This window comes from Eublepharis macularius, chromosome 4, assembly GCF_028583425.1.
Source record: "Eublepharis macularius isolate TG4126 chromosome 4, MPM_Emac_v1.0, whole genome shotgun sequence".
Classification (NCBI taxonomy): domain Eukaryota; kingdom Metazoa; phylum Chordata; class Lepidosauria; order Squamata; family Eublepharidae; genus Eublepharis; species Eublepharis macularius.
The window spans coordinates 31510826-31526237 of NC_072793.1; the positions used below are offsets into that span (position 1 = coordinate 31510826).

Genomic DNA, 15412 nt, shown 5'->3' on the forward strand with positions numbered 1-15412 from the left:
GCCCCCTGTCCTGCAGGGCAGGCAAAAGGCAGTGCGGGGAGCTGGGAGGCTGCCCATGCTGCCGCCCACATGCTGCTGGAAGCTGCTCCCAGTGCTCCTTTCCTGGCAGCGCCAGGGGCAGACTACCCCCCCTGCCCCCCCTCGATCCGGCCCTGGATTCAAGTCACAGCTGAGAGATGAAAAGGCAGGCTGGAAGCCAGCAGCATCCTGCTCCTCCAACATAGCAGCAGTTGTTTAAAATTATAATTTGGAGTCTGTCTGGTAGTTCTGACAATAAACTCTCCTACTGGTGCTGCCACGCCCTAGTAGAACCCTGCTCACAAAGCATATTTTAGGACCAGCAGGTATTGATTTCTTCCATTGCAATCACGTTCTTAAGTGTTTGTGTGTGTGTCAAAAGCAACACCTCTGGTGTTTCATATGAAAATTTCTAATTATTCTAGTCCCTTACTCCTAACCAAAAATAAAATAGATCTCTGTGTAGAGAGAACATACACACAATATTCACCCAAGTATACCCTGCATCTCCTCCTCCTTCCCTTTTGTTTGCCAGCACACCAGCACAGGTAGACATTTCATTTGGGGGGCACTTGGGTCAAAGGTTTGCCTGTCCCAGCTCTGTAGGGAATGTTTTAGAGGCATGTTATACTTGCTGGGTAAAGGCCATGGCTATTGGTCTTCACATTGACCCCTATGGAGAAGAGCACTTACAGTTCTCCCCTCCATCTACACGTTGCTTGCAGCAGAAGATTAAGACTAGTGGATACATTATCTTTCAGAGAAGCTTATCAACTGTTATTGATTCTTTCATTGAGGAAGAATTCTTAATAAACTTCCAAGGGACCGCAGTCTGAAAGCCATTAAACTAATGCACACTTTTTCTTCTAAAGAGAGCCAGTTAGGTGTAGTGGTTAAGAGTGCGGGACTCTAATCTGGAGAACCGGGTTTGATTCCTCACTCCTCCACTTGAAGCCAGCTGGGTGACCTGGAGCAAGCCCCAGCTTCTAGTTCTATCAGCCCCACCCACCTCACAGGGTGTTTTGTTGTGGAGATAATAATGACATACTTTGTAAACCACTCTGAGTGGGTATTAAGTCATCCTGAAGGGCGGTATATAAATCAAATGTTATTATGAATCAAATGTTGTTATTAAATATAACATATAGCTAAAGTACTTCTAGCAAATGGCTGCCCAGCTCTTCCCTTGAGAGGAATGTTATTATGAATCGAATGTTATTATTAAATATAACATATAGCTAAAGTACTTCTAGCAAATTGCTGCCCAGCTCTTCCCTTGAGAACATTCTTGATAAGTGGTTCCACACACTTCTCATTTTAAACTTTCACACCGTCCAGTTGAAGCTATTCTGCACTCTGAACCCATGAAAGTACCCTGTATTTGCATTTGTGCAGCTGAATTTCAAACCAGCCGTGTCTTGTGATGACAGAGAACAACTTTATCATAGTAATCATTACAATTTTTGAAAACTGTTGTCATGTCGGCAATTTAATCATCTGTCAGGGCTTAAAACATATTATTCGTGTATTATATGTTCTAATCCATTAATAATATCACAATACATTTGCAGTCAGGAAATCCCCCCAGAAATGATCTGCATACACAGGGATAATTTCCCCTACTATTGATATGTAGTCAAATTGGGGAAAGGAATACCAGTGAACTCGGTTAACACATTGCAAGGTTATGCAACATTTGAGGAAATAATTTTATAGTGGAACTGCAACGACAATCAAATAGGCAGGTAGGAATTGCTTAATTTGGGCAGAACCCCAAAGTTCAGTTAATAATTCCCGTTTGGGGAATTCCTGGAGATTTGAGGGGTTCTCAACATGATGGCACTCATTGGCTGGGCACCATGGTACCTGCCAAGTGTTTTTAGAAAATGGGTGAGAAGAAGTGGCTTTTGCCCAGCAGGACTTCTGATTGGCTACTGGAAATCTGAGTGGCGGTGCAGAAGTTTCAAAATTTTGCTTTGGCCGTAGCTGCCACCACAGTGCAAGGATCTTTGTTGTGTAACTAGCAAGAAGCTTTGTGTAGGTATGACACCCCTCCCCTTCCTTTTTGACTTAACTTAAATGCCACTAGAAGCGTTTTTAAATTTAAAAACAGCAGCATTTTGGAGGTTTGCCCACTCTTTTCTATCAGAATTCCAAAGGTGCCTGCAGGCTCAAAAAGATTGGGGACCTCTCCCCTAAATTATGCCCAGTTTAAAAGGCCCTGGCAAAGGGCTGATTTAGATGTCTAGAATGCAGTCGCATTTTATGACTAAGAACTGATTCGCCTTCAGTGAAATCGAGCGTACTCCAGAATAACTGTTGACTTTTGTAGGCACGTACGTCACTAGAATTTCTTTTACCCAGTGGTATAAGACTCATTACAGAAGGAGCACAAACACTGATACTTTTGCAGAGCATGTGGAAATCATGATGTCTGAAACGACAAAACTGAGATAGCAGAATATATTTACATCTGCTGTATGTTGCTACCTCCTGGCAATATTCCCGTATGTTCTCAGGTTGCTGCTACTCATCTTGCCTCGGATAGACAGTCAAAGATGACCCAAGTGGATAGATAGTTTCATATAGGAGCATGCAGGTTGCCAACTCTGGCCTGAGAAATTCCTGGAGATTTGCAGCAGTGTCTGGGGCAGGTGGCATTTTGGGGAGGGGGCAGAGCTCAGTAGGGATGAGTTCAGTCTCCAGTGATGTCAGTTTCTAAGGAACAGGGCTCATTTTGAGGGGGAACACGCCGGAATGCAATTCCGGCAATTCCCCAAAGAAGTCACATGTCAGGTGGCCCTGCCCATCTGACTCTCAGCCATTTGGGCCCGTTTCAGCCTGGATTGGGGCCGAAACGGCCCAGATCGGTCCTCTGACAGGTGGTGGATCACTCTCCCGCTCAGCAGCGGCCCGATCCTGACCATTTTGGGCCCAATTTCAGTCCTGAATGGCCAGGATTGGGTCCAAAACAGCCAGGATAGGTGATGTCAGGGGACATGGCATATGCTAATGAGCTGTGCTAATGAGTTATGCTAATAAGTTCCTCTAGCTCTTTTTCTACAAAATGACCCCTGCTAAGGAGGAACTAATTTCTGTAGGCTGGAGATCCGTTAGCATTGTCAGCCTCCAGATGGGGCCTAGAGCACTCTTGGAATTACAACTCATCTCCAAACTATATAGATAAGTTCCCCTGAAATGGCATCTTTTGAGGGTGGACTCTATGGCATCACATGGATTCTGGGCTCCCTCCCCTCCATGAACTCTGCCTGCCCCAAGCACTGCCCCCAAATCTCCAGGAATTTGCCCATCTGGAGTTGACAACTCTAAAATTAGTTGTAATTTGAGGGGAATTTCAGCGCTTGCCTGCAGATGGTTAACCACAAGAGATTTCCAGATAATTCTGTCTGAATGTCTGCTGTCCCTTTTAGGTGTCAGAAGTTGACTCATGACAACAACCACTCTCGCCTCCAGAGCTTTACAAATGCTGTGTGAAATGGGCACCGTTTCTTTTTGTTCAGCAGCACCACCTCATTATGCCATTTATTATCCCAGCCTTTCAGTTAAGATCTTTAAAAGCTTCCTCAGTTGAAGACACTCCCACTGGGTGTAAGTAAACATTGAGTTTTGGTTTCACCTCACTTGTATGAACTTAGAATGGGAGAGGTGCAGAGAGGGAGAGGCAATATGCAACAAATTTGGTAAGAGCAGAGATTCTTGGAGGAGCTTCATAATATGCACACAGCGAATGACACAAAGAATGGTGCACTTCTGAGTCTTCTAAAGAACCACTCCACTGAATAACTTAATATGTATTTGTACTTCAGTCAGCTGAAGTTATTATAATAAGGAATGGCTACCGATATTTGGATACAAAAATATTTAATTCTCCTTCCTGATGCAAATTAATGCAATGCCAGTATACTTATAAGAATAAGCACAAGTGTTTTAGTTCAATAATGATAGAGGGTGGCAATCGATCGCAGAAGATACAACTCGACATGATAAGGTGGTGGACAACTTTAGCAGGGAGGGATTCAGATTATATTTTCATCGTTCCTTCCATTGCCTATGACAACCACTCCTAAATCAAACTTAAGTCATTCAAGCATGAAATACATCATTCATGAAATAATGTACGTGCAAAATATAATGAATATAATGAAATACATCATTCATGAAATAATGTACATGCAAAATATAATGAATAGGTTGAGATGACACAAACAAATTAGTAAGGAGCATGTACTTTATTCAGATTTCAAGTCAAAGGCACAAAAAAACTATAATTCACAATCCCAAAATAGATTTGTTCCCTCTATTTATTTTGTACATTACTCAAGAATCACAGATGAGAGATGACTGATCATTACTTTATATCGGAAACTGGGTCAAGCCAAATATTGAAGCAGCAGTTGTAACAACGGCTTCTCCATCTCCATCCAGACTTCAGTGTAATACAGGTCGTTGCACTTACAACTGCAGAACATTTTGCAACTTTGTCTTCACAGTTCGAATAGGACCTGTGGAGCTGGGGCATTTGCACCGTACATCAGACCCAGTAGATTGAACCTACCAACTGTCAGAGTACATTGTTAGAAGGAACGGTAGTACTTTCATTGAATTTTTCCAAATGAATGCTCTGTAATAGACTTTGGTGAGATATGAATGTGGTCTTCCCAAAGTTGATGGCAGCAGACAACCTTCCTTCTCAAATCTAGCAAAAAGCATCCCTCAAAGATGCACTATCTGAACTTCTGTACCAGAGAGACATGTACATTATTAGGTAGACTGAAAGTATTGCTTAGGGCATTGAGGCAGGGGAGATGGGGAAAGAGGCTTAGGACAGGTCCTAGACTGAGCCCGATCAACCACAAGTGGACACCTCTGCTGGTGCCACCAGCCCCAGCACCACCAACCAGGTCTACCACATGATCAGCGGCACAGGGTGTGCTCGCCTCCCTGAAGGAGGGAGGGAGGAACAGGCAACCCTGACTGAATAGGCCATCCTGACAAATGCCGATTGTATCAAGAAAGATAAAGCGGTAGCTGTGGTTCCTTGCCTGCCTGACTCTGCATGCCCCTGGGCTTTGGCAGCTCTCTGTGTGCCCAGTCATGGTGGCGAAGGGGGCACCAAAGTCATGGCCTGCCTAGACACCAAAACCCATGGGCCAGGCCTGTTTCCAGAGCAAGTAACACAGTAACAGGTATATTTTCTCACATTCACAGCAGAATAACAGTGCAAGCCTAAGGACGCTTTTCTAGGAGTAAGCTTCATTAAGTAGACCTGAGTAGCATTCTGAGTAGACTTCCTTAGGATGGCACTGTACATGAATAACGTTGAATGTTGATTCTCTGATGGTTTTAAATGATTGGCCATCCGCTTTGCTATAAGAACTAATATTATTCATTCTCTTAGATGCAGATATGTATCCAAAAAATGCTTTCTATTTATTTGATCCCAGGTTCTCACAGCAGTACTGAATAAAAACGATGGATGGATGGATGGATGGATGGATGGATGGATGGATGGATGGATGGATGGATGGATGGATGGATGGATGGATGGATGGATGGATGGATGGATGGATGGATGGATGGATGGATGGATGGATGGATGGATGGATGGATGGATGGATGTCTTAGTAAAGGGACAGGGCCTGTAGACTCTAGGGTACTAGATGTTGGTGTAAATATGCTCCTACTTGGAGTTTCTGCATTGTTTAATATGTTCATATCAAATTACATTTTCTGCAATATTTTGCTGCAAGAAACTGCAAACATTCAAGAGGCCAATTCTTGCCTGGAGATTATTCTGACAATTTTTTGCAGCACCTTCTTTGATTTTATGCTGTTTCCCAAATTACTGTTTGTGGTGACGCAACTGTATTGCTTTACGGAGAGTGCCTCTGTTCATGTAAAAATCTTCAACGATACTGCGGCGTACCGGATCAATGATATATTTTCCAGCATGTGTTCTTGACCCATGATGCTGGCAAATCCAGCCTTTTGTTTTCCTTCTGTTATCTTGCGTTCGTGATCAAGCCTGGCGTGAGTCAATTAATATCCTTGCATGATGCTCCCTTCACAAATTCTTCACATGATACACTGGCTGTTACAGATCTTATCTGCCGTGTGAAGAGATGCCCGTCTCTTATATTACTGTTGAGCAGGACATGAGAATATTTGCATGTTGCTTCAGTGAAAGTGAGGTGGAGTTTCACTTGACCTGTAAACAATGCATTTAGAGCGAAAAAGTAAAGATTTAATTTTATTAAATGAGATGTACGATCTATGGACCTCACCGTTTAGGAGGACTAATTTTTCTCCAGTAGGGGGGGTAATTGCATTACTAATCTATGTCTTCTTTATTTGAGTGGCCTGGCTTGGGGAGCAGGGGTAAAAACCAACAATTCCCTTCTATACTATCACTCTACAGTATAAGGATTTACACAGTTTTAATAAAGTGCAAGTAGTGAATAAAGTGCAGTAAGTCATAAATATAATCACTAAATACTAATTACAACAATACTATAAGTATACAAAACAATCAGTCAGTAAATATACCATAAATGACAGACCAAAATATCTTGTATGATTAGTCAATAACAACCAGAGTCCAGTCAGAATGCATAGTAAACAAGCATTGCATAACACAAAATGGTAATATAAGGTACCACAATAACAATGTCTATTCAATGTCTATTCAAAATAGTCCACAAAGTTCTGAAACCAGCCAGCTATTCTCACCACCAGAATCTGTAGTGTGGCCTCTGGTCCTTCACGCAGAAATCCAAAAGGGCGTGGGAGCTGCTGGCAAATACTTCTGCCCAACAACCACAAGAGCTGCTCCAGAAATGGGATATTGACTATTTTCACTGGGCACTTTTGCGCTTTATACTGATTATTAAAAGTTTGATACTTTGGTAATATATTGCTTACTCCGGATAGTTAGTTTGTACGTGACAAATACTTCTGCCCGACAAACCACTAGCAAAATCTGTTTTGCAGTATGAGCTTTCTCAGGGGCTACCGTATAAGTGGAACACAGTCAAATACAGAGGAATCTCTGATCTGGTCTGGCCTCAATGGTGGCAATGTCCAATCATTGAGCAGGGGCTTCAGCACAACACTGTTAGTGCAAAGCTTGATGACTGAGTATGTTCTTCGATGATATGCAAACAGCAGAATAATAGGTGGGAAGCAAAGTATGTGTGTTTGTGTGTTTTAATCTGTTGGTTTATGTGTAAGCCTTGGAGTCCTCAAGAAGGATTTTAACGCCAGAATTTGGGGCAATGCTGAAAGCTTCTTGTAGGGTAGATGAAATCTTTCTGGGAAAGCCGCTACCCATCACATTCCAGGCTTCCGTTCCCCTCTGGACTTTCAGGTCTCCATATTTATTTCTGGTTGAACGCACAGACATCATAACTATGTGTTGCATGGAGGGGAAAGTGCAGTTAGCTCAGACCACTTGTATAGAATCATAAGTTTGGAAGGGACCTCTAGAGTCATTGAGTCCAACCCCCTGCACAATGCAGGAGATTCAAACTGGGGCCAGTTCTAGTATTCGGGGGAAGGGAAGCCCTTTGCTTTGCTTTGTAGTTTCAGCATTTGTAAAATTTCATCCGCTTCTCACTTGTACATTCATTTGCAATCAGTGGGATTCTGTGTATGCACAATTGTGAATTTGAGCAACTATCACCAATGGTGATTCATCATATACTAGACTTGCCAGCCTCCAGGTGGTAGATGGAGATCTCCCAGAATTACGACTGATCTCCAAGCAACAGAGATCAGTTCCCCTGAAGAAAATGGCTGCTATGACAGGTGAACTCTATGGCACTATACCTCACTAAAGCCCCTCTCCAGGCTCCACCTCCAAAATCTCCAGGAATTTCCCAACCTGGAACTGGCAACCCTATCATATACTTTTTTTTAAAAAAAATGGCTGGCTGGCTGGTTTGCAGAAACTGCAGTCTGAATGCTTTTGGAAGGGATTGGGATTTGTAGTGTATTCGTTAGAGTAGCTAAGGTTAATGCCATTGGAAGTGGGGGGGCTCCTGCTTTTTATCCATCTTTATCTTCAGGCTTTTGCTTTGGAAATTACCATACTGATACAACAGCCAGGATTCCCAGCTGCCTCTAGCAGCTGCAGATTCATTGCTTGACATTCTACAAAATTTGTGTACACACTGCTGCAATTATTAAAAGCAGCCATAACCTCATACTTAATAAAATCACAGATTTCTTCTAGGAGCACAGCCTCCACATGAGAGAGGGGGTACACTTTACTAGGACCCAGCCCAGACGACAGTCCCTTCCCTATTACCATGAGGAAAACATTGAGGATAGGCTGTTGATAATGTCTGAGTTTATTTATAGAAACATTTCTTTGTATCTGTGTATTTATTGTTAAAATCTTATGAAAATTGCTGGAATCAATCAGAAGCAGTGTTGTAGCAGCAATTTTAAGCCACATTCAGAACTGCTGGGCCTCCTGGTAGAGTTGCCATTCCTCCCCCCTGGGGGGGGGCAGGGGATCCTCTACTCCCACCCTCCACCACCACCCCTGATCACCTGGGCCGTTTCCACATGGCTTACCTTGTTCCAGAAAACAGTGAAATCTCGCGAGAAGACACTGTTATTGCGCGAAATCGTGCGAGAAGATGCGATAACAGCATCTTCTCACGCGATTTTGCACAAGATTTCACTGTTTTCTGGAACAAGGTAAGACGTGTAGAAATGGCCCTGGCTGACAGGGGGCAATTTATGATTTGCAGGCTCAAAATATAAGTGTTTAATTCACTCAGGGCCAAGCTAGAAGTGACAAGTTACACTTGAATGGCAAGTGAACAGACTCACATGTATTCCTCCCTGTTCACTTGCGCTCCACTTGCATACCACTCAATCACTACTTCTAGCTTGGCCCATAGTGTCACAAAAAGACACACTCCATGCTGCCACGTCTGGTGATGTATATAAATACAAACTAGGCAGCCAGAAACATAGAGGTAAAAGAAAGGGAACAAAAAGAAATGCTCCCAGCTTGTGCAATGACATCGCTTCCTGGAAGTGACATCTTCATACGGGTCAAAGGGCAGCCTGGGAGCACTCCCGCATTCATCAAGGGGCTGAATTGGCCTGCTGCGGGGCATGATTCGACCTGAATTGGGCTGCTATGGGTGCGGGCCAAATAAGTGGGGGCAGGAGGAAGGGTGGGAGCAGGGGATCCCCCCACCCCGGGTGAGGGAATGGAACCCCTATTGTACACTAGGGTTCCAGGTCCCATGGCAATCAATGGGAGGTGAGTAATGGCAGGAACTTACTGGAAGAGAAGGGGTGCAATCCTCATCTCTGCACGATGACATCACATCCAGCATGCTCCAGAAGTGATGGTGTCATGCTGGGACCAATGGTTTAACACTATGTTTTAACATTATATTTTTAGCCGACTGCTAAAGAATCAGCCCTGGCACAATAGTTTCATTTCCAGGTCACACTGGGAGTGACATTATTGTGCGGAGACAAGGATTATGCCCCCTTCATTTTCCAGCCTGTCTCCTCCCACCGATCAGCTGAGAATCAGTGGGCAGAGGCTTTAAATGCTGGGAGTTTACCTGCCCTAAGTGAGCATCTGGCAAGCCTGTTGCATGCTACCAGTGACTGGAATAAGTTGAAAGAAGCTAGCACATCAAAATCTGAAAGTGTTCTACAATGGGACAAGAAAGGTTAAGCTACCTAGCTATCTCGTCTATTGAATGTGAACTTGCAAGAGAAAATGGCTTTGGGGGGGCTACTTCATGATTTTGCAATGAAAAAGGGCAGAGAAAGAAAACTAAGTTAATCGGCTTAGTCTTTGCAGCCATGTTGGTCTATTAGAATTTTTCTTAAAGGAGCTGTGAGGATGATCCCTTTAGGGACTGTGCAGGGAAATCGCACTAGGAAGACGCTTCATGCCATGAGGATACGCGCGCATGTGAAAACGGCCCTGCTACCAACCTCTTCTCCCATGACAACCATACATTAAGCCAGAGTTTAAAAGAAAAAAGAAAACACAGGAAGCTCTTTTCATTAAAAATATTGTAGTCAGACAGTGGCATGTAAGAGAATGTACATATTCTAATAAATGCGCGGTGACAAAGTCCTTTTACAAGTAGGATGTGCATACATACAATGAATATATAACAAGCATCTGCAAAAGGTAGAGGTTTTCTGTGCATAAATGTTTGAAGAACAGAAAGACGAGTGATGCAGAAATGGCCTGGTGCAAGAGAGACATAAGAGAAGCAGACCTACAATTTCACAATGGTTGCAAGCCATAGAGCACTTACTCTAGAGCAAGCCCTCTGAATATGAGTGGCATGAGAATCTCACCCAGTACTGAGTCCTCATTTTAATGGCTAATATAAACAAAGAGCTTGTCTGCACAATTTATCAAAGTTCATATTTGTCCCACATTGGTTCCTAGACAAGCCCTGCATTTTTATGCTGCTCTTCTCTCTTAATGCTATCAATGATAACCAGATAATGGGTTTAGTGGGAAGTGGGGATATCTGGTGCTAAAAGGGCAGTACCCGTATTTTGTCAGTACAGTTTTCTTCACCTGTTTTTTTGGTATGGCTTTACTTGTTCAGTTCTCAACATTTATTAAAAACCTTGCAAAAAACATCGGAGAGGAAAGTACAATAGAATGGAACTACCCACCCACCAATAAATCCATTCACTCAATAGAAAACAGGCTTTGTGTGATATTTTTGTTCCTGTTGGAACAATCTAAGACAGGAGAAGCCTGTTACAATTTTTGGCACTCCCACTGCACGCGAGGATTGTGAATAGTGAAATCTCCCCTTTTGATATGCACAGTTTCCATTTTGTGCAAACAAGACATTGTGTGGGAGGTTTTCAGGTTTGGGATACACAATCAGAAACCCAGACTTCTTAGGTTATATAATCATGCACACCACCGCTGGAAAAAAATGTGTGTTGCCCTATACACACAAAATGGGAGGAATGTGGGTAGCGCACTTTCCAACTACACAAGATGAGAGTGCCAAAATCATAACAAGGCTGGGGAGGAAAGGAGAGCTTGTATCTGACTACAAGCTCTACACAAACTGAACAAACATGGAGGATAGATGTGGGTTAACTAAATGTTCATCTCCTTACATGTTTGTACCTTATTGCATTGTATTGCCTTCCTTTAAAGTAGTGCAGTCAAAACTGTTCACACCATCTTCAAATAAAGCCTACGTTGATTGCCAGGAATCTTCATTATATTTGATTTATAGTGAGCTGCTGCTTGGCTCAGCTTCAACTCTACTTTGAAACATGATAGATCTATAATGTAGACAAGCCTGGACAAAAGCAATAATTCTGGTGGAATTCCACTCACATGGTAGTTCTTGGTGATCATTTACAGAGCTATGAAGTTTTGGATAACAGGTATATACCATGCTGGGTAGAGGGAGGAAATGAATCTAATGCCCTCCTTGACGGGTGAAAGGAATACACATATCAGGTGATCTCATATAAAATAGACCAGATTTCCTATACCATTACTACTGGAATAAGAGGTGGAATTTTGGCAGATAGTGTTTGTCAAGCCAGAGTCCTGCAGGCTGAGATAAGCCACACCATAGCCAATATAGGTCCAGAGGAGTTAGCCGTGTTAGAGCCGAACCACACGATACGAATTACACGCGAATGACACGAAAGCTTACTTACATGTGTTCCAACGTTATTTTCGACTACATGTGCCAGGACTGCAGAACCTCCATCGAACCCGTGTTCGTGGTGGCACGGGTTTTCTCTGTGTACTTCCAAGACATCCCAACATGCATCTCCACTTTGCACAGATAGGAAGTAGAAGATATAGGAAATAAGGATGCTCTGCATTGCCGACTTACTGATCGTGACCGTGTACACGCACCGTCGCGGCTACACTGGAGCAGAAAATTTTGAATGCGTGCCTGGACCAGGACACATGCTTATCGATAGAATGCTGGACACAGACATTTGGGGTAAGACAGGATTCCTGACACTCGCTCGGTTGCGTGTAATTCGTATCGTGTGGTTCGACTCTTAGTCTGCAGTAGCAAAATAGAAAAGAGTCCAGTAGCACCTTTAAGACTAACCAACTTTAGTGTAGCATAAGCTTTCGAGAACCACAGTTCTCTTGCATCTGACAAAGAGAACTGTGGTTCTTGAAATCTTATGCTACAGTAAAGTTGGTTAGTCTTAAAGGTGCTACTGGACTCTTTTTTATATAGCCAATATAATTTTTAAAGGTATAAAAGCTTTACCCTCTTTCTTGCCCCGGGCACCTCCCATTCATATCAATAAGGCTTGCACAGAAGAAGTTCCCAGTGGATTGTACCCAGAATTCAGTCATTCTTAAATTTTCATTCCCAAAAGCCAAAACCAGATGCTTTTCACCATTAACATTTGTAGAAAAATTGGGGTCAAACATAACATTTCAGAGAGCCAAAGCAGAAAGAAGAGAACCCCAAAGGTTAATCCACTTCTGTCGCTCTTGATTTTTTTTTTTTAACCATGTGATTGGCAAATTCCTGGCAATATTCTCCAGTTAGCAATTGAGTTTTGCAGGAGATGTATTATAAGAAATAGTAGGTTGGATCCTGTCATCTTTTCTGCTGATGCACAAGGGAGGAATGTCCCCTTTTTATTCCAGAAAAGGATATGCCAGGAACTGTGAGAATTAAATCCAGCACAATATATGGACTGCAACACAAAGAAAGGGGAACTGAAGGAAAAATTATAGCTTTGATGGCAGCAGGCTTATCGCTTCAAATGCAGATTGCAGCAAAGGCATGTAAAGTCAGGCAAGGGAGGGTAATTTCTGCTCAAAAAGGTACAAATAGGGCAGGTGGTGGCAGAGAACCCTTCCTCTACCCACTGATTTTCTTTCCACAATCTCACTTTTCTCTTAGTGCAGCTCTGAGGCCAGAAATATGCCCAGCTGGGAGCCGGGTGGGGGAGTTGGAAGGAGGTGAGGAGTGCCACATCTCCATTTGAAATCATGCTTCCTCCCCAGCTTTAAATTTTAACCAATGGGTCTGCTCTAGGGTTGCATCCTCCAAGTGAAGCCTGGGGTTTTTCCAGAGTTCTCCAGGCTATAAAGATCAGTTCCGCTGAAGTAAATGGCAGCATCAGAAGGTGGAGGCTATGACATCATATCCTCTCTGAGCTCTTTCCCCTCCCCAAGCTCCACCCTCCCCAGACGGCGTACCCCAATCTAAGTTACTGATGAGTGATGACCACTTTCTGATTAACATGTACGGTTGTTTGGGCATGTTAAGGGGTAAATAACCAGCATTCTGGGCTCTTGAGGATGTATCCTAGCTCTCCTCTTGTCTCTAAAATTATCTTTAGCATCAGGTTGCTATCTGGCAGGAAAGCAGAACAAGGAAGCTGAAAAGTGAGTTAGAACTGGGTTTTTGTTGTGGCGTTCGGGTTTCCCACTGTTAGAGTCACTGGGAGGTGTTTTCTGGCAACTTAGAACTTTTTTTGTTTGTTGTTTGGTCCTCTAAAACTGCTATCTGTAAAGGAGAAGAAAAAGGTTGTTAATATAAAACAAGACTAAGGAACAAATACTGAGCAGGTGGTTAAGGGATACCAAGGCATAAAGCAACAAAATTATTGTACATGAGAAGCTGAGGTACGTTCTATTACATATCCAGCGTCTGATTCCACAAAGTCATTTTTTCCAAAACTATGAAAATAACTGTTCCAATTTCTCATACATCATAATAGAAAAGACATACATTTTAATTTTCAGAGCCACTTCACAAATGCCCACCTATACTATTGAATCAAACCTAAGGTTGGGAATAAGAACTGGATAATAGGCATGAACATTCTGAAGTAGAGGCACTGGATTTAAAATATTTAAACTGTGTCTTCCAGTTTTACAGGGATCGTCTCAGTGCTGTGTGAATATCTGAAGGCCCTTATGCTGCCATCTAGCCAGCTAATGTGTCTGATTACAGTCACAGGTAGAGGAGTGAAATGAATAAGAGCCAATATACAAGGCCAGATTTACTTCCTACACACGTTACTTATGCATATTCCTGCCACAGTGAGATACCTCTGTCTCCATCAACAGGCTATCAAGTGGATTGAGGCAGAAGCTGCTATATATTGGCACTTTGTGATGGGTTATAAATAGAGATGGGCATGAACAAGAAAAAAACTGAACCATGTGGTTCGTGGTTCGTCAAATTTCACGAACCATGAACTTTCACGAACCTGCCCCTAGATCACGAACCGGTTCATTTGGTTCATGAAAATGGCACATCCAGGTCAGAAAATCATCTCCAGGCCAGCAGAAGGTCTGCAGGAAGTCCATCCCCTGTTGCCTAGGAAAATGATTGATTGGCACCAGGCTGTCTGCAGTGACAAATCAAAAAATGAACCAAATGAACCAACCTAAAAGTTCATGGTGGTTCATCAGAAATGGGATCTGATGAACCATGGTTTGCGAACCACGAACCTGCCTGGTTCGTGCTTAATTTTGGTTCGTATTTCAGTTTGTGCCCATCTCTAGTTATAAAGTTAGTGCGACCTCCTTTACTCCTTGGTCTAGAGGTAACTGAGGTGGTCTGAGCGTTACCTACTTTTTACGTAGCCAGCAAACTTTGGGATAGGAGGTTGCTGCAACTGAGCAATAGGCAAGCCGGGGCGGGGGGGGCACTAATATATTTGCAAGAGGGAAAGACAAGGAAGCAGACAGGCCAAATGGTGGTTTTCTCAACATCATGCAGGTGTCTTACAGTTGACAGGGACCTGATGTCATCAGACCATGAAGGACACAGCTGGCTTATCAGTATCTGCCACACCTGCTTGGTGTTGACAGAGACCTCCTTGCTGGTTTAGTTGCTTCTTCCTCTAGTAAAGATGCTGGGCTCCTCTCTCTGCTGTTGCTTAGTGGTGGCAGCCCCTTATTATCTCCAAACCATCCTTTTCTAGATGCATTGGAGGCTTTCTGGGTAAAAGCTGTTTCAGTATTACTGACCTCACACCCCTAACTGCCCACCAATTCCCCATTATCGTGGCCTTCATTCAATTTAAGGGGAGCCAGTTGATTTTTAGTGTTAATGTTGGGAGATCTGGCCAGTGATCTCCCATATGACATGCACCTGGAGGCTTTTATAACTCCTTCCAATAAAAAGCCCTGTATATAGAAAAGTAGCCATAAAGGAGAAGATTTGTAGCGCAGCCTTTTTCCAAAAAGCTGGTTTACTCCATACAAGGAATCTTTTGTATGGAAGAGCGTTCAGTTACATGAGTTGCCACTTGCAGTCTGAAGTATTAAAACAGTTGACAGCTTTCTGATAATGTGATAGCAGAAGAGAGTAAGCATACTGCATAAAGT

General features: G+C 43.1%; 1 protein-coding gene across 1 annotated transcript in view; it reads left to right on the forward strand.

The window, feature by feature from the left end:
- The window catches only part of OTOP2 (otopetrin 2), an 86013-nt gene that overhangs the window by 26879 nt on the left and 43722 nt on the right, over window positions 1-15412 (forward strand). The window lies entirely within an intron of this gene.